We start from the raw sequence: 20,706 nt of genomic DNA, 5'->3' as shown, positions 1-20,706 counted from the left end.
ATCTCACATGCTGCTGACCTTAATCAGTTGTCGTTGGCCTCTCCATTTCCTTCCAATGAGACAATTCAAACTGCTGGTGGTGGTGCAGGTTTATCAATTTCCCACATTGGTTCCTCAACTTTACATACCCCTTTCAAACCACTGCATCTTAATTCAGTCATATATGTTCCTTAACTCACTCAGAATTTGTTATCTGTGCATAAATTGTGTCTGGATAATAACTGCTGGTTAATCTATGATGCTTTCTGTTTTTGGATCCAGGACAAAGCCACATGGAGGCTACTCTTCAAGGGACATTGGATTATATCATATTCCCCTACCAGTTTCATACCGTTCTTCTTTACCAAAAGTACAAGCTGCTTTCCTTGGACAACATGTGTCTTCGAGTCTATGGCATAGTAGATTAGGCCACCTATCCAATTCTATAGTATCTGCCATATTATGCAAATGCAATGTATCTGATATATCTGATAATACATCTGTGATGTGTCACTCTTGTCTAGAAGGGAAATTTTGTAAATTGTCATTTGTTGCCTCTGTCTCTAAGTCCCTGCATCATTTTGATATTGTTCATAGTGATGTATGGGGTCCTTCCCCTTGTAACTCTGTAGAGGGTTTTAGATACTATGTGACATTCATTGATGAATGCACTAGACATTGTTGGATATTTCCTCTCATCAATAAAAGTGATGTTTGTTCAACTTTCATTGCCTTTTACAATTTTGTGTTAAATCACTTTGCTATTTCTGTTAAAACTTTACAAAGTGATGGGGGAGGTGAATATATTAGCAAGTCATTTCAACAATTTCTTGCGTCCAAGGGTATTAAACACCAATTTTCATGTCCATATACCCCTGAACAAAATGGTCTAGCTGAAAGGAAGCATAGACATATTGTTGACACAGCTATCACGCTTTTGCAAACTACTTCCCTGCCTCCAAAATTCTGGTCTTTTGCATGCCAAGTTGTTGTCTACCTTATTAACAGAATGCCAACACATGTTTTACACAACAAATCTCCATTTGAGTTGTTGTTTAAAGATGTCCCAGCTATCAATCATCTTCGGGTTTTTGGATGTTCTTGTTTCCCACTCTTAAAACCTTACAATTCCACCAAGTTACAACCTAAAACAACAAAATGTGTCTTTTTAGGTTATGCTTCCAGATACAAAGGCTACTTATGTTATGAAGTGAGACATAAAAAAATGTACATATCTAGTCATGTTATTTTTTATGAGAGTGAATTCCTTATGCCATGTTGTCTTCCAAAAACTTAACTTCATCATCTTTTACTCCTCTTTTGTCACCTTCTATTTCCCTGCCTTCTGTCACACATGATAATCAGGTTGTCTCCATATCATCTACATCTCCTTTACCTACACTTGAGTCCATTTCTACCCCAACACATGCTGAATCCATTACTGCATCGTCCATACAGTCTGTGCTTCCTTCTTCCCATGTGGCTGCAGTCCTGTCCTCTGGATCTCATCCTCATGATAAAACTGAGCTTTCTTCAGAGTTTGAACCTGAGAGTTTGCAAGTGGTTTCTTCTCTTCCACCTATGAATACACATGCTATGCAGACAAGATCCAAAAATGGCATATTCAAGCCTAAAGCTTTTCTCTCTAAAATTGGAGCTGACATTCCAATTGATTTAACTCAGGTGGAACCCTCAACATACAAGTCTGCCCTTCCATCCTCAGTATGGTGTGCAACTATGACAGAAGAGCTCTCAACTTTGCATTCTCAAGGAACTTGGTCCTTAGTTCCTCTTCCTCCAAACAAGAATTTGGTCGGGTGTAAGTGGGTATTCAAGATTAAAAGAGATGCAGATGGGAACATTTCTAGATATAAGGCACGCCTTGTTGCCAAAGGCTTCAATCAAGAAGAGGGTCTTGACTATGGGGAGACCTTTAGTCCAGTTGTTAAACCTACAACTGTGAGGTTAGTTTTGGCTTTAGCTGCACAATTTGGTTGGTCTTTAAGGCAACTCGATGTGAAGAATGTTTTTCTTCATGGAATTTTACAAGAAGAGGTCTATATGTCTCAACCTCCAGGTTTTGTCGACTCTCAACAGTCCTCTCATGTTTGTAAGTTACATAAGTCTCTATATGGCTTGAAACAAGCCCCAAAGGCTTGGAATGAGAGGTTTACCAATTTTTTGCCTTCTTTGGGTTTTCTTACAACATATTCAGACTCCTCATTATTTGTGAAACATGTTGGCAACTCTGTGGTCATTCTCTTGCTATATGTGGATGATATAATCATCACAGGCAGTGCTACTGCAGCTATTACTGATGTTATACAGGCTTTAGCTCAGGAATTTGATATTAAGGATTTATGACTCCTTCATTACTTCTTAGGAATCCAAATTACTTATCATTCTACTGGTCATTGTCCCATGGAGTCTCATTTTCTTGCTGTGAAGAGAATCCTCAGATATCTGAAAGGCACGATGATTATGGTGTTCAATTCAGCAACAGAGATTTATGTTTACATGCCTTCAGTGATGCTGACTGGGCTGGGGATCCAAATGACCGACGGTCAACTACAGGTTTTGTGGTCTATTTGGGGTCTAGTCCAATTTCTTGGTCTTCCAAGAAACAAAATACAGTTTCTAAGTCCTCAACTGAAGCCGAGTGCCGAGCACTTTCATCCACCACTGCAGAGATTGACTGGATCAAGCAACTTTTGCAGTTTCTTCGGATTGATGTTTCATGTCCAATCACTCTATTCTGTGACAATATGTCTGCTATAGCCCTAGCTTATAATCCAGTTATGCACCAAAGGACAAAGCACATTGAGGTAGACATCCATTTTGTTCGAGAAAGGGTTGCCAAGAAGCTGCTTCAACTTCAGTTTGTTTCTTCCAATGAACAATTTGCCGATATTCTCACCAAGGGATTGTCTACTCCATTGTTTCAAACACATTGTTCCAATCTCAGGTTGAGCAAACCTCCTCCTGTGATTGAGGGGGATGATAACAGTATATAAAGCAAGCTTAACAACTTGTGATCGTGTGGTTGTAATAGTGACAAGTGTAGTCATCTTGTAATCATTGTGATAGCTTAGAAAGTAAGCAATCTAGTTAGATATATACTCTATATAACTATCATTGTAATAATAAGAAAGTTAGTGAAGTAAACAAATGTCTTCTCTGTATAAAATTCTCTTTCTCTCTCTTCGAATACTCATTTCTTCTTCTGCAAGAATACATCTCTTCTATACCTGTTGGTATCTTTACACATCCAAAGGCTATAACGGAAATATTAGATGGCCAAACAAAATGAAAAACTATTCGAGGTGGGTTTCGAGTGATTATATTTCAAAATTGGCCTAATCGGATAAACGGTTCCCATGGTGATAAGGTAATCGGAAAGTAGTTCTCGTGGTAAAAAAAAATTAAGATTTAAACCCTCGTAGTGTAGTCCGTTAACAAATTTAGTCCAAAAGTGATTTTTCCATTAAAAGTCTGTTATATGCAAGGGTAAAAATGTACATTGACGTGTTCCTTTTTCTTCACAGTCTCATAGAACACGGGAGTATTTAAAACTTCAAAAGCCATCATTCAGCCAAGAAAATTACGACATCGCCCAAGTATTTAAAACTTCAAAAGGGATCAAGTGCTTAAAAAAAAATGACTTGTGAATTTCCTTGTCTCTAGCAACGATGAGCTAGCAATAGATCATAAGTGAAAAGAATCGAATTCGTTTTTCGCAGGTTAAGCCTCAATCCTAAATTATATAGGATTGGTGCTTTGGTCTGTTATGTAATGTTTATTAGGCCCAATGTCTATTCGTCACCAATAGATCATAACGTGCCTGCGAAGCCTGCTGCTTCGGAATCGCCCAACGTTGGAGTTCCGCGTTGCCCCTTGTATCTGGGTCTGACACCGCTCGGCATCACGTGCGTAAATGTAATGTCGAGCGCGAGTTTTCTTCTAAACATGTTGTGGATGTCTGCTTGGGCTTTTCACCTGGTTCAGGACCATCTATTGGATACATAAGTGCTTCTGCTACATTTTTACAATGGGGTATTGGAAAAAGCTGCCCAGCGTTAACACCTCAGATTCTTACTTTGTCGCCTAAGCAACCCCATGCCGGGCAAAGAAACACGCCATTTCCCTCGACCAGTTTTCGCTTCTTGTTCGTGACTTTTTTATTTTTTGAAATCTTGCAATTGTTGAAAGGCTCTTTTTCTTCTACAACCTCTATTAGATTAACTTGATGGTGATCTAATCATCTTATATTATATTAGACTATGTATGGATTCACCAACATGAAATGTGCGACCAATCACAATGGCATACTCATGGAAATGCCACTCAACAACAATTATTGTTTAGAAAAACTCATGACACTAGCCCTAATACCAGCTTAAGCTTTCGGGCCTAATAAACATTACATAACAGACAAAAGCACCAATCCTATATAATTTAGGTAAAACCTTGAGATTAAAGCACTTGAAAAACGCTACAACATTCTTAATTTCCACAGAGAGAGAGAGAGAGAGAGAGAGAGAGAGTCAGTGACATTACTTAGATTCGCTTCGCTTCACAAAAGCAAACCTCTGACTCCGCTTCCATAGCAACAACTACAATTTTGACACTAACCTCTGGAATTTTAACACTAAACTCTCCAATAATCGGGTTAAACTTTGATTCCCGTCTCTGAAAGTAAAATGAAAAGATGAAGGGACAAAAAAGTTTAGGCTCAGAAATTAGTGGATGGCAAAGGGACAGCCACTCATTAAATACTCAAGGAGCAAATGTATCAGTGGGTGTTCTAGCATCCCTCAAACAATTATTGATGTATTCTTGACAAATCAACAAAGACTACCTGATCCAAATGTCTCCACTCAACGACATCCTCACTTGCTGCCAGAAAAAACAGCTCATTGTTTATCTGCAATGGGACAAATATAATGACATATGCAAATATAATGGGAAAAACATAATTAAAGCCTAAATATGTTCATTTGAAGGTTAGAATCAAACCCAACATGATGACATTTTGCGTACATCTCATTATACCGTTCCCAAGCTTCATGGAAAGACTCGTTTGGCTTTTGAGAGAAAGCCAATATCTCTTTCTTGAGTGCAAGAGTCTTGGAAGAAGGAAAAAACTTATTGAGAAAATTTTCTTGCAATTATGTCCATGTTGTAATGCTATTGGCAGGCAGAGAATGCAGCCACACCTTGGCTTTGTCCTTCAAAGAGAACGGGAACAGGCGTAACTTGATAGCTTCAGAAGAGAAACCTCTAATTATGTTGTTGTCACATGCCTCAATAAAATTTGCCAAACGCATGTTGGGATCACTGTTTGGCAACCCATGAAAGGATGGCAATATGTTTTGGATGTGAGGTTTGATTTCAAAGGTTGTCCCATCTTTCACATATGGATATATAATGCACCTTGGCACTGCATTGACTCTCGCTCCCAATGAATTTCTTAAAGGTTGACCTAGGTAAGGCTAGGGCCATGTGTGCAACTGGTGCCAAAGGTTGGAAAATAGATGTGCTGCTCTCGGGATCACGGAACAAATCCTTAAGAAAAGTATCACCAAGGTTGGAATCTTGTGCTAAATATTTTTCTCTAGCTAACTTCCTTGCACTTCTCTCTGGTTCAGGGTCGTAAGAAATAAGCACTTGATTCCTGGACCTTGTTGCAACCACCATATACTACACCTGAACAAACAACAGAAATATTAAGCCACAATAAAAATAAAAGTAAAATAAAATAAAACTTAACAGAAACTAACTAAACAACAAAAAGGAAAAGAAGGTAAGTAAACCTAGATGCATAAAAAACATAGTTTATGCAAATTGGCAACCACTAGTTAGTTAAACAAAGACAAAAATCTCACACCACACATTCATTGCACTTAATTAAAGATCGAAACTCAACTAAATTAATTGCTGTTTTCTTTTTTAATTTTTTTAATGGCTCAAGCAAGTTCAATCTCCTTAGGGACTGGTATAAACAATTTATGAGCTTTTGTGTATTTAACTTAGTTAACTCTAAGAACTATACTAAATTCAACGAAACTAAATACTATTGTACGTGACTTAAACAAACATCTAAAAAGGGAAATGGCTTATAGAAATAATGATTCAACTAAACAAAATAAGTAAATGAGGAAATTCAAGTGAAAATAAATGATTGAAGATAAATAGATTGACAATATGCTAGAGTTCAACCTTTACCAACAACACTCATACGAAGCTCTTCCAATTGCTTAAGCAATCGAAAACACATATGCTTTGAAGGTTGAGTTTTCCTTGTGTATGTTTTACTTGTGACATTCAAGTTAAAACGCATACCACTACATGCAATTTATCCATGACATTTGGATTAAATATAAGCATGAATGATTCATTAATCTTGATGAAAATCCTTTTGTTAAACCATGTAATCGCTAAGAGTATGATATTTACCTTAGGAGAAATTACAATCCTCAATCACAAGAAGTATAACCAATTTTAACGTGACATTCATTCAAAATTGCATCCAATGACTTTTCTAAGTATCATAATGGTGATCAATCATCAAGACACATAGATAGTTTAATTTAGAGATTGAAAATATCAAAGCAAGCATGTAACAACACTTAAGCAATTGAAAGAGAAATCTACGTAATCATGTTGCGGCTCATGGCCTCACTCTAGCAAAAAGGAAATTAGTTATACATAATTATTTGAATACATAAGAAATTATCCATGAAAAATCAAAGAAAGAGACAACCCTTTTTTTTTTACAAGGAAGCTATCTCTTGAGCTCTCCGATCCTCTTGGAGCTGCAACATCCCTTCTGCTTTTTACTATATTGCTCCTGCAACTCTGTCCGTTCCTCTTCTTCTTCTCTGCTCTCCCTTCTTTTACTCTCTGCCGTGTGTTGCCTTAAACAAAAGGCAATGATTTTTCAAAGCACCAAGGCCACAAGTGGAAGGCCATCATTGTTATCCCCCTTCTTTACCTTATTTTATTAGACAAAGGAATAAACAGCCGTGTGTTCCACTTTCCTCCTCCAAAAGCTTCTGTTTTTCTAATGCTACAAAGGCCAAATGAGTGGGATTGAAAACCCATTGTCTGCCGAGTGATGATGACAAAGTAAAGGACAAAACAAGTGCCTTTACTTTCTTATTTTTATTAGCCAAATGGAGTGGGCAGATTTGGCCATAACGTTTAGTAGACCAAAAGTCCTTAGATTTCAATGAATGAGATGTCCTTAGAAAGCTTTAATTATGTACTTATCTCTTGTGCAACCTTCAGATGTCCAAACTGCCTTGTCAGCACGCTGACCTGTCTTTATTTTTAAGCTGGGAACAATTGGCTGAGAATTTTGAGCTGAAAATTTGATATGATCATCTTCGATCTCTTGTGAATCAGCTCCAACTGGAATCACTAAAAAAATTCCAACGTTTGCATACTTTTCCACCAAACTCAATCTTGCTGCTCCTAGAAACACAAAATGGCAAAACTCATAAATACTCAAACTTCCAACTAAACTAGACAAGAAAAGAAATATAAAAAAAGGAAAATATATAGTATAAATATTGGTTCATCACAAACAAAACCACGGAAAAACAAAATCCAGTTCTCTCATGTTTCTGCACCGAATTAAGAAACAAAAAATGAAACAACATCAGGAGAACTCAACTTCTATAGTCCACGGGCAACAAGAAAATTAGCAACCAGAGAGAGATGCATATAAAGAGGCACAACCCACCGAACAGAAAATGCATATTCAATATCGCTAGCTAAACATTCACCCCAGTTTAGTTTTTGATTGAATAGTCAACAAAACTGATTATAAGGAACCCTAGAACTAAACTGGAAGTTAGCAATATAACATGTAAAAATGTCAATGTTCAAACTATATTACAATCACATGCAACTCATACTTTTGGACACAAAACCAGGCAAGATTTATATATATATATATATAAAGAGAGAGAGAGAGAGAGAGAGGAGGAGAAATGGAGGAGGAAATACCAATGGCGACAAGTGCACATGCATTGTCCGCGTAAAAAATATGAGAGCTATGTCCTTCAAATGTGAGTTCTTTTCTGTAAACTCTCTCTTGCAAGGATGATGCCATTGTGAAATGCTACTGTTTAATTTGACTAATGTTTCTAGTTATGAAAACCATCTGAACCACAGAAAGCATGCACAAATGTTTCCAGTTACGAAAACCAGAGCAATTGAGTAGAGATTGGACAGGGAGATGTTGCCCAATCAATCATTGACAGTAAAATTGAGTATCAAATTACCCAAACCTAGTTTGTATAAAAGAGAAGAGATAGCTAGAATGACATAACTCAGAAATGCAACTTGTCACAGTCGAAAAACAGTACTAGATCAAAACTCCTCTATCATGACTAAAGAAAGCAGGGACGAAAAAGTTAAACAGATGAAAAGGATATTAGCTCCAAGAGGAAAGCCAAGACCTAGTGGCAAATTGGAAAATTCAACCCCAATATTACGTAACCTGAAAGGCTAAATTAGTGAAGCTCTCGTAAATCCTGGACGGTCAAGAGTATATAATTAAGGAAACTAGTATCTTTAGCCAAAGAAGCTTATTAGAACCAAAGCTCCAATGGGAAGACATGTGATTGCAAAATTATAGCAGATTTTATCATTTTGTCTGAATTCTCGCAGCAGAAATATAGATGCAGAAGGAATTTCTTGAAGAAATTTAGAGTACTTTTCTTGATTAATTCGAAGAGAAAACTGACTTTTCAGAGGAGAGATTTGTGCAGAGATAAGAGCAAGGAAGAAGAAATCTTATGACACATTTCATCGAACATCATATATGCAAGATTCAAGATTGCTAGCTAAATTTAGAAAGATCAAAGAAGAACGCATACCAGAGAACAACCAGAGAAGATTGCGGAAGCATAAAGATATCAGGATCGAAGAGAGTCCTCCATCGCTGGAAAGGATACCACGTAAGGATGATGAAACTTGAGCTTGCAGGTCATCAATGGAAGCACTGAGATTGCAGAAAGTAGAGAGAGAAGTCGAGAGAGAGGGAGAAATGAGAAATGCTTCTGGTATATTTTCACTGTGTTCTGAAAAACAAGGACTTGCCTTTTACACAAGTTACATTGCCTACTCTCCAAGTAATCTCTCTCTTAACAAACATAACAAACTTGACAGCTTTAACACCTAATCTACTGACAAGTGGCACCATCTTGATCATCGACTGAAGCTTGATTCTTACATCCTTAACACTTTTAATATTATAATTCCTTTGCTGAAGTCTCTAGAAAAGTTTTGTCAAATGTGTGTGTAGACCATGGGTGCTCGACTTCCACTATAGTATTTTCCTAGAAATTGCGAACCGCGTGTAACAACCCATCTCGATTTTTATCGGAACGAAAGAAGTATTTTGTGAAATTGCATCTTGAGCTAGATATTTTCTTTTAAAATTGTTTTTGGGTGTTCTAAATATCATATGGTCCTTTCCGCTACGAGACGTAAGGATATATTCCGGTCCGTTCCAGACGACGGTTTGGTATTGGCATAGGGTCTGGAGTGTATTTCCTTTCGCTATTTAGCACAGGGATGGGGAGCCGGCATAGGGCCTGAAGTGTATTTTCTGCTGACTGTCTGCTCAGAGATGGAGAGCCGGCATGGGGCCTGGGATTATCAGACAATTCACTAGTGATTATTATATATACAAGTTATGATTTGACGCATTGCACGGCATGCTAGGTTTCGGAAAACTTATGTTTATCATGATATATATGTGTTTTCATAAAACCTGGGGGTTAGTATGTTTATAAATGTTTTATTATATATATAGCAACTTGGTCCACTCATGTTTGTTTTGCGTCCTCTTCAGGACTTAGAATCAAGGCATACAATCCCGACGTCAAAGCACTTCCGCAACGGCATCTTCTAGTTCTCTCAGTGTAGGACCCATTCTTTTATTTTTTTAATTTTATATTATTTCTTTTAGTGTTCTAGTTAGTTGTATGCTCTAATACCAATCTGACACGCCCCAATCCCGAAATTATTTCTTTTAGTGCTCTGATACCAGGATAAGCATGTGCTGGCCGACACTTGAGAGTGACGAAAGCCATTTATTGAATGCAAACGCTGAGAATAAGGAGTAGATAAGACTTAGAAATATAAAAAAATAATGAATATGCATTTAAGGAAGAATTTGGTGTAAAGTTGACAGCCAACGGTTAAGGAACTTGACTTCGTTTACATTAATTGCTTTTCTTGGAAATTCCTCGGTAGCAGACGTTGTTCCCACCAATTCCCAAAAGGAGTTGCAATTCTTGTTGCTATTGTAGTTGGACTTGGATGATGAAGATCCAGTCTTGTTTGGATAAACAAACTCCTTGAACTTCACCTAGGTCTAGTACTTGGCGGTAAACCCTAGCTCTTTGTTCGCGTACTTTTCGGTAGAGGTGAACTTAGCTTCTTGCGTGCAGTCCAACTGATCAGTGCTATTGTCCATTAACTGTTCAGCCTTGTAAATTTTTAGTGTAATGGCTTAAGACTCTACCATATTCATTATTGTACGAAGATTGAGCTTTACTTTGAACTTCTCTGGAATCATTGAGCTTTGGTTTGTTCAAGATCATCACTTTAAGGTAGCCAATCGTGTCACTGCATGCATACCCAAGCTGTTTTGTTTCTTTCTTCGTCATTCTGTTGATTTAGAGGTTCTATGTTTAATTTTTGAACTTTGAAACATGTTTATATCATATTTAGGGCCTCGTATTTAGACCTCGTATGAATACTCGGGGGACTTAAATATAATTATGTAATAAAGGAAGGGGCAAATATGTAATAAATGAGAGTCCTTATTCTATAAAAGGACCCCTCACCCTCCCAATTAGGGGAGGCCTCATTCTCACCCTCAAAGGCCATTTCTGGAGCCTTCTCACCCCTCTCACATCTCCTCTCATTACATAAGTTCTCTCCTTCACCTCTCAGATAAATACATAATCAGTGTGCACGTAGCCCAAACCTTGGGGTGAACCACGATACAACTTTTGTTATTTATATTTCTTGCAGATTCAAGGTCGGATTTACGCTGTTCCAAGACCTCCGGTTTTGTGCATCAACATTTGGCGCCGTCTATGAGAATCGACACGAAAAGCTATGTCAGTTCTCTCTCAATTTTTCACCTCCGCCGTGAATCTGTAGAAACTTGGGATCAAAATCTACGCTCATTCCACATCATCGTTGAAATCAACCCAGCTTTTAAGTTCCAATTCTCACCTGTTTCTGTGAGGTTCATGAAAAGATAAGATGTGGAAGAAAATCTCTCAGAACTCAAAGTGGTTTGTTAGTGATGAGGAGGGAGATCAAAATCAAAACTCTGGTGGGTTCATCATCGTGCCCAGGCCCACAAGCCCAATGCTAAAACAACAAGCCTCATCAGTTCATTTCTCTCGGTCTCAGTCTTCCTCCCATGACCCACCTGGCCAGCATCCAGATCTTGTGAGTTCGGGTTCACCATCGTTTCCTTAGTTGAGAGAAGTTGATTGTCAACTCCGCCTCCACGTCCCTGCCTTTCAAATTTGCAAATCCACTGACGGCGACGTCAATGTCACCATCGTCGGAACGGATGACGCTACCATCTCACTCGGAAAAGCTATCTCGCAGATCTTGAGAAGTGGGTGGTGCAAGAGATTATGAGAATTCACAGATCTGGTGGAGGAAAATGGAAATGACGGCATTTGAAACAGTGGGTTTTGATTTATGAGAATTCGCATAATCTGTTCTACGATTTGATTCAGAGAATTTCCACTTACGTCTCCTCTCTCGATTCTACTTCTTCCTCTTCTGCGACGACGAATGTGAGTTCGGGTTCGAATTCCGTTCCTGGAGTCCTTCCTCACCGGCCCTCTCGTTCGTATTCTTCGATTCCACTTCTTCCTCACAAAAAGACATGACTGCAGCAAGCCCATCATCAGAGGTGCATGATGTTTCCTGGAAGAGGTCAGATGATTCCCATCATGAATGCATTTGATTTGCCTGCTAAGTGTGCAAGAAGTCGTAGAAATGGAGGTATGGTTGCCATTCACGCCGCCGCGAAACTTCCTGGGCTGCCGACAAAAATCGGCCTAAAACCGCATTCAGCGAGAGCCTGTTTGAAAACATGTTTGACAGGCTCATGGCTCACTGACCTCCATGTAGGCGAATCAGGGCAACAAGCTTCCCTCCGCCACCAAAATCGACGACATCAAGACGTGGCAGAGCAACACATTGACGAAGCACCACATTGAAACTTCCCTGTTTGGAAGGCGGACTTGGCGGGTAAGGGAAGCAGCAACAGAAATTCTCTTTGCTCCGGCGCGCCAAGCAAACCAGAAACTCTCTAGAAACGCTAAACCTTAGGCAATTCAATCCACCAGGAAGCAGCAACAAGCATGGCTTTCCACACGCCGAACTTGGAGTGCCAGATGTACGAAACGCGATACCCGGATGTTGACATGGAGGTGATGATCCAGGTGAAGAACATCACCAAAGTAGGCGCCTGCGTCTCTCTCCTCGAGTACAACAACATCAAGGGCATGATTCTCTTATTCGAGCTCTCCCGCCGCCGGATTCGGAGTGTCAGTAGCCTCATCAAGGTCGGACGTATCGAGCCCGTCATGGTCCTCATGGCCAACAAGGATGGAGAAAATGATAAGGTTGCTGTTATGTTGGAGTCCACCAAACCTGCCACATCTACCAATGGAAAACAGGACGATAAGCTTTTTTTTTTGCTTTCTTTTTATCTTATTCCTTTTGCATGTGGCAGACAACACAAAGGATAAAGACAAAAGGTGAAGCAACCAACAACATCAGCATATGGAAACATGCAAAAACAGCCCTTTGTTATGGGCGGTGCTGGTGGGGCATATTCTAGATTCCTTTTATCATAATCTGACCGATGAGGAACTTAAACATGTACATGAGTACAACTTTGACCATCCTGATGCATTGGACATCGAGAAACTGTTATCTTCAATTGACAAGTTGAAGCATGGGCAAGCAGTAGATATTCCAAACTATGATTTCAAAAGTTACAAAAATAGTATACTTGAAATTCCCCCGCTTTGTTGATGCTATGGCACAACTTGATGGCCCAGATCGGAGTGTACCCCAAGAGCACCGCCTAAGAAACAGAGTAGGTACCACCGGCGACCCGCACTTCCAGTTCCTCTCATCAGCTTTTCGGCCAACCAAATTTATGCTCTGCCTTGCAACGCAAAAAAAAAAATGTTCTTACTAAAGCCAAAAAAGATATCCACATTGTCATCATGCATGTTCCTATTTTCTGAGAAAGCTACGGGAAGATCTAGGGGGAAGATAAGGGTTTCCTTACTTTAAAACGATGTAGTTTATTTTTCTTATCTTTCGGAGACATCTATATAAACCCTATCAGAGGGTAAAAAAAAAAAGGGCAAAGCCCAAAACAAATGGGTTGGCATGTCGTGGAGGGCGAAGACCCATAAGCCCGAAATAGCACCAACTGGTCATCAAAAGTACGCCCAGTACTCCACAATTATTCAGCAACTTAGCGCTATTACCAACAACTAGGTGATCAAAAGTACGCTCAGCACTCCACAATTATTCGGCAACCAACCGCTATTACAACCAACCAGGTGATCAAAAGTACGCCCAGTACTCCAAAAATTATTCGGTAACCTGCCGCTATTACCACCAACTAGGTAATGAAATGTACAACCTGTACTCTAATATCATTTGGCAACTAGCCATTCATGCCACAAACCAGGTGATGAAATGTACAACCCGTACTCTCCTTCATGCCACCAACCAAGTGATCAAAAATACGCCCAGTACTCTAAATTATACATGAGCATTACTCATGTCATTCATACATAAACATTCATGAACATCACTCATATCAATCATACATAAACATTCATGAGCATCACTCATGTCAACATCCATGAACATCACTCATGACAACATCCATGAGCATCACTCATGTCAATCAACATAAACATTCATGAGCATCACTCATGTCAATCAGCTTCAAAAGCTTCATTTACAAAGCTCTAGCTTCAAAAGCTTCATTTACAAAAGCTCTAGCTTCAAAAACTTCATTTACAGAGCTTCAGCTTCAAAACTTGACTTGCAAAGCTTCACCTACAAAGCTTCAATGCAGGGTATACAAATACCACCTCCGAATAACCGCCACTTCGGCCCATACATGAATTCAATTTGAAGTCTCCAGCCAACAAACTCTATTGACCGAAGACTTGGGGGACTACATTATGTACCATATATTAGGCCTCATGAAAAATACTTGGGGGACTTAGCCCATTACTTATGTATGGAGGAGCGAGCCCTTATTCTATAAAAGGAACTCCCTCACTTTCATTAGAGATCACTCATTATTCATGTACTGAGGAATGAGCCCTTACTTTATAAAAGGGACTCCCTCACCATCATTAGAGAGCAACGCTGCCAGCTGAGCAACCGCCTCGCCGCGAGCATCACTCCTAACCCATCACTTATGTATTGAGGAGCAATCCCTTATTCTATAAAAGGGACTCCCTCACCATCATTAGAGAGCATCAACTCTAGCCCATCATTCATGTATTGAGGAGTGAGCCCTTATTCTATAAAATAGACTCCCTCACCTTCAAACGCTGTAAGCCGAACCAACCAAGGCAACATAAGCCACGAGCCGAGCAGCCTTACAGCGTGTGCTACTTCTAGTTGAGCGTCATTTCAGATTGAGCACTGCCTCATATCGAGCATTAGTTCAAGACAACATCTAGTTACTTCGGCCCACACATGGACTGAATTTCAAGTCTCCAGCCAAAAGACTCTCTTGATTGAAGACTTGGGAGACTACTGTTTATACCATATTTAGGGCCTCGTATTTAGGGCCTCGTATAAATACTCAGGGGACTTAAATGTAATTCTGTAATAAAAGAATGGGCAAATATGTAATAAGTGATGAGTCCTTATTCTATAAAATGACCCATCACCCTCACAATTAGGAGATGCCTTATTCTCACCCTCAGAGGCCATTTCTGGAGCCTTCTCACCTCTCTCACATCTTCTCTCATTACAGAGGTTCTCTCCTTCACCTCTCATATAAATACATAATCAGTGTGGACGTAGCCCAAACCTTGGGGTGAACCACGATACAACTTGTGTTATTTACATTTCTTGCAGATTCACGGTCGGATTTACGTTGTTCCAAGACCTCCAGTTTTGTGCATCAACAAAACAGCTCTCACAAAGTATTGTGAATTTCAAAATGTCTTTGACCTCGTCAAACCTCATTAACAGTTCTTAACTAATCTTGAGCTTAGACCTATTTCCTTTTTGGCTAAGAAACCAATCAACCTTACTGTAATAATTAACCAAATAATCATAAATAGTGACTTCTATTTCTGCAACTTCACCTTCCTTCGCTGGTTTGTTTCTCAATGTGAACTGGATCATGCCGGAACAATACACTGAGAAAAAAATAAAAATTTGTTCTCGGCATGGTTTCTCATTCAAAACCAAATATCTTTTACTTTAATTTTGAAGAACTTGTTTTGACCCTCAAATTCTTGAGTGTTCTTTCAGCTTTCTCAGCATGGCTTCTCACTCAATTAGTGAAGAATTCACGATCGATCGTTTTGGCAAAAGTGTGCACCCAATTCATGTCGATTCGGATAGGAACGTTAGGAGCATAACCTTTTCACAAGCTTACCAGATTTACCAGAAAAAAATCCAAGTGGATGTGAGGTTTGAGTTTTTTTTTTGTAAGAGATTGGTGAATATTGTAGTGTAAGTGATCAGCTGATTGCATCACTATCTTCACACTAAATTGAATGGTCACCACTCATTATCTTGCTGCAATTCATAACCATCATATCTTACTCTGGTAGACCTTTTCGATGATGTGTTGTGCTTACCTCAACGCAGCTTTCCACTACCTCACACCAGGATCATTCGGTTCATGAGCACTTGGGCATGAGGTTTGAGCGGTCTTTTAGTAAGAGTTGGATGAAGGTTTTAGTACAGAAGGTTAGCGGATTATGTCACCATCTTACTATAATTCATAGGATTCACATCGGTTCTTTTCTAATGTTATATGTTCGTTTCAACGCATCTTTTCACTGCTTCACTCCAGGACTCTTTTGTTTGTGAGTACGTTGTTGTCGAAACACTTCTAGCAGATCTTTTTGGTGCACTCTGGGATGGCACTACAGCATGGTCGAGGCGAGAATCGAATAATCTTTACACTTCTCTCGAAAGGTGTGTACTCTTTTTTGTTTTTAGGTTAATCACTTGAGAGTCCTTATTCTTTCCATCAACATTGACCTTGGTTGACTAGAAATCTGCAACTAAGCAAAAATAGAGAGGTGATTTGAGCACTACAACAGTTCCCAAGAGATACTGCATGTTGGGAAAGGTGACTTCTTGTTTTTTGCTTGCTTGGCTCGAGCTTTTGGGTCTACTACTAACATGGTAGCCACTTCTCTTAAATCCCAAGGTACAGTTTTCAAATGGGTTCTTTACTGTTGAAACTTTGGAGTAGTTGGTCACATTTGGAAGAACTGAGGAGGATTGGATGCTTGGTGCTGGATAAAGTTTTACGACGACAGTTTTTGTTTTGTTCGGTTTAAGTATGGCACTTTTGCGACATGGTACGAAAGTTTTTTACAGGCAACACTGGTTGGCAGAGGAGTATTGTTAACTGGTATTCGGAGGATCGAATTTACGATGTGTGAAATTGTGCACCATTAGGAAATTACTTCTTGCTTATCGAGACAATAAATGTGTGGTCAATATTGCGGGCGGCCGACTGTGGTATCGATAACTTATTCGTTGGGTTTGTTAAGCAAGTGGGCAAGAAGATTCGTCTTCAGCAGTTGTTGCGGAATTGTTATTCTTAGGACTCGATCCAAAGACACATCTATTCTCAAAATATGTGAAGTATGTATGCTTGAGCGAGGCCCACCTTCATTTTCAATTTTAGTTTTCAGTATAAGTATTTTAACTTCCTTTACTTTAGTTATTTATTTTTGTCGTTACAAATGTTTTGGGGGAATTAATTCTGTTTTTAGTTTTAAGTTGGGCACGAGTTTTCGACATATATGTTAGTACATATCTATTTTGACGTTATCGTATTTTGTGTACTTACTGTTGACCTTAAGCTATTTTGTGTTTTCGACCTTATATCTTATTAAAGTATGTTTCTACTTTTACACTGATGGAGAAGAAAGTAAGAGTTTGGAGGCATGATAGAGGATTTTGCAACCCGCTCGCGACGGTGTGACATATTATCTTTGATGCACCCACTCTGACTTGATTACTCTTTATACATATATTCTTCTTCCTATTTTTGGGTATTTTAGTTGAGTAAATGATTTTAAATTTTGAGGACGAAATTTTATTTAATGGGGGTAAATTGTAACAACCCGCCCTGATTTTTATCGGAACGAAAGAAGTATTTTGTGAAATTGTATCTTGAGCTAGATCTTTTTCTTTTAAAATTGATTTTGGGTGTTCTAAATATCTTATGGTCCTTTCCGCTACAAGATGTAGGGATAGATTCCAATCCATTCCAGGTGACGGTTTGGTGTTGGCATAGGGCCTGGAGTGTATTTCCTCTGGCTATTTAGCATAGGGACGGGGAGCCGGCATGGGGCATGAAGTGTATTTTCCTCTGACTGTTTGCTCAGAGACAAGGAGCCGGCATGGGGCTTGCGGGTTATCGGACAATTCACTAGTGATTATTATATATACAAATTATGATTTGAGACATTGCACGACATGCTAGGTTTCGAAAAACTTATGTTTATCATGATATATATGTGTTTTCATAAAACCTGGGAGTTAGTATGTTGATAACTGTTTTATTATATATATAGCAACTTGGTCCACTCATGTTTGTTTTGCGCCCCCTTCATGACTTAGAATTGAGGCATACAATCCCGACTTCAAGGCACTTTCGCATCGACATCTTCGAGTTCTCTCGGTGTAGGACCCATTCTTTTATTCTTTGAATTTTATATTATTTCTTTTAGTGTTCTAGTTAGGTGTATGCTCTAAATACGTTCCTTAAATGCATATTCATTATTCTTTTATATTTCTAAGTCTTATCTATTCCTTATTCTCAACATTTGCATTCAATAAATAGTTTTCGTCACCCTCGGGTGTTAGCCAGCACGTGCTTATCCTAGTATTTGGGGAATATCAAGATCGGGGTGTGTCACCGCGCATTGCTACAAGATTGAAAATTTTACGACATAGTATGTTTAAAATGTTGAGAATACTGCATTTAAGAATCCAAAAACAGAACAAGCTCTGGAAATCGAAAACAAATAACCAAGACAAATCAACACCAAGAATTAATGTGGTTCGGCTATATGTGCCTACATCCACAAGACAGCAACAACAGTCTTTCACTATATCAATAATGAGGACAACCAATAATCTTACCAAGTCTCTAGAATTAAGAACTTGACGATAAACCTAAAAGAATAAAAACAAGAAATACACTCTTTGTCTCTTTTCTTTTCTTTCGCACACACTTTGCCCTTACGATATTCTCTCACTCTGACTCCTTGAGTGGTATGCAATTTATTGTTTTGCTCCAATTCAAAACTAGTACAATAGCCCATTTGAATGGATATAATAAAGGTCTTCTTCAATAAGAAAAACCACTAAATCTTCCAAGTCTATAATTCTTAATAGACTTAGGACAATCAAACTCCTATTGATTGAACTTCTCATAACCAAGCTCCCCCTGATTAAACTACTCATGACGAGATTCCCCCTTATTGAACTATTCATAACCAGGCATGACCAAAATCTCCCTAATCGCAGTATCCATGACCAGACTTTGTCTGATCGAACATCTCATGATCAAACTCCTCTTGATTAGGCTCCCCCAAACCAAAATTACCATCGTCATTGGCAAAGGCAATTATAGACTTCTTTGCCAGAAAACACCGCTCATCTTCATCTTGGTCCAATCACATCAGACATACTTGCTGGCTTGCTCTTAACACCTTCAGTAAAGCATGTCCTCAATTCTTGATTTCCAGGTAACCCAGTTAAAGCATGTCACACCCTTCATTCTAAACGGATATCAGCCAAACCAGGCTCTGATACCACTTGTTGAGAATATTGCGTTTAAGAATGGTAAAAACAGAACAAGCTCCGGAAATCGAAAACAAATAACCAAGACAAATCAACACCAAGAATTAACGTGGTTCGGCTATATATGCCCACATCCACGGGACAGCAACAACAGTCTTTCATTATATCAATAATGAGTACAACCAATAATCTTGCCAAGTCTCTAGAATTAAAAACTTGACGGTAAACCTAAAAGAACAAGAAATACACTTTTTATCTATTTTCTTTTCTCTTGCACACACTTTGCCCTTGCGATATTCTCTCTTTGACTCCTTGAGTGGTATACAATTTATTGTTTTGCTCCAATTCAAAACTAGCACAATAGTCCCCTTATATGGACATAATAAAGGTCTTCTTCAATAAGGATTGCTAATCCTAATTGAGATTAGTTATGAATCATTCTTCAATTGAGAAACAACTCCAATTGGGTAAACAACTCCACTTGGGAAGACCACTCCAATTGGGAAAACCACTAAATCTTCCAAGTCTATAATTCCTAATAAACTTGGGACAACTCATCATGGGCTGAAAAAAATCCAACATAAAACATATAAAAGATCATGTGCACAATGATTGTACACCTAATAGTCATGCGCTAAACACCGAACACCTAAATGTCATTAAACCAAAGTAAATTTCCACTTAATTGAGTTCTAAACACTTTAGTTAAATTAAAAAGAGCTGTTTAATTTGACTAAAACTACATAGAGGAAGAGAGAAAGACAGAACAAAGAGTTGTAGAAGGCTGTAAAATGATACTAGACCTGCATGTTGAATCAGAAAAATGTTCAGACAAATCTAAAAGCCAAAATTATTCACAGAATCAGTAAATTAATAATCAAAAAAGGAAAATTCATACAAGTTCATAGGAAATTAAACGTGTGAATCAATATTGCCATAAAATTAGCTACAAAGCTAGATAAATTCACACTAAATCAAATTAAATGGACAACACATAAGTTTACTTACACACAAACGTTTCAGTTCTTACAGTAGACATAAAAATACCACATAACGTTTTGTTATCCATAGACAAAAATGGTTAGATTGATATACACCCCTTCCACGGTCTTTGTACTCTTTTTCCTACACTTTGTCAGCAAAAAAACAGAGCATATAACAATTAAAACCCAGATCAAAGAAACTAAAAGAACCAAGAGGGAGACCAACCTTGAGTTTAAAACATCAAAACTTCACTCCTAGGCATCGAACACCCATCTCTCTCTGCAACGGACACCCGTTGTCTTATCTCTCATCTCTCTGCAAATCCCTGAAATCCCCCTCCTAGGCATCGAAATCGGCCTGCGCCCCCTCGGTCTTCCACACCCCGCACCCCAACAAACGTACAGAAATACCAAAACGCCCCACATGGATACACTTTTGGTATCTGCATACATATAAAAATTTTGCACAACCAACTAATTTGCATAATCGCAACTGCAACGCTAATTCACGAGAGATGAAATATTACTCTTTCCAATTTGAAAGTACGAAACTTTCATGAGAATGGTGTTTGGCCAAATATCCTTAAAATTTAAGGTTTTTTATTACCTTCACTAATTAGCCATA

General features: G+C 38.7%; 2 long non-coding RNA genes and 1 other non-coding gene across 3 annotated transcripts; 1 reads left to right on the top strand and 2 right to left on the bottom strand.

The window, feature by feature from the left end:
* Positions 1-4,308: 4,308 nt before the first annotated feature.
* Positions 4,309-4,919, bottom strand: LOC114826558 (uncharacterized). The gene is made up of 2 exons (XR_003775477.2): positions 4,838-4,919; positions 4,309-4,668 (listed from the first exon to the last, which is right to left on the bottom strand). It is a non-coding gene; the product is annotated as an uncharacterized lncRNA (long non-coding RNA).
* A 73-nt stretch (positions 4,920-4,992) lies between these two features.
* LOC114826854 (small nucleolar RNA R71) lies at positions 4,993-5,099 on the top strand. Its single transcript, XR_003775862.1, has one exon. It is a non-coding gene; the product is annotated as a small nucleolar RNA R71 (small nucleolar RNA).
* A 1,509-nt stretch (positions 5,100-6,608) lies between these two features.
* On the bottom strand, positions 6,609-9,113 carry LOC139197127 (uncharacterized). The gene is made up of 2 exons (XR_011582254.1): positions 8,868-9,113; positions 6,609-7,455 (listed from the first exon to the last, which is right to left on the bottom strand). It is a non-coding gene; the product is annotated as an uncharacterized lncRNA (long non-coding RNA).
* Positions 9,114-20,706: the final 11,593 nt, after the last annotated feature.

This window comes from Malus domestica, chromosome 01 (assembly GCF_042453785.1).
Source record: "Malus domestica chromosome 01, GDT2T_hap1".
Taxonomy (NCBI): domain Eukaryota; kingdom Viridiplantae; phylum Streptophyta; class Magnoliopsida; order Rosales; family Rosaceae; genus Malus; species Malus domestica.
Note: the sequence above shows the minus strand (reverse complement) of the source record. Positions and strands in the feature narration are given on the sequence as shown.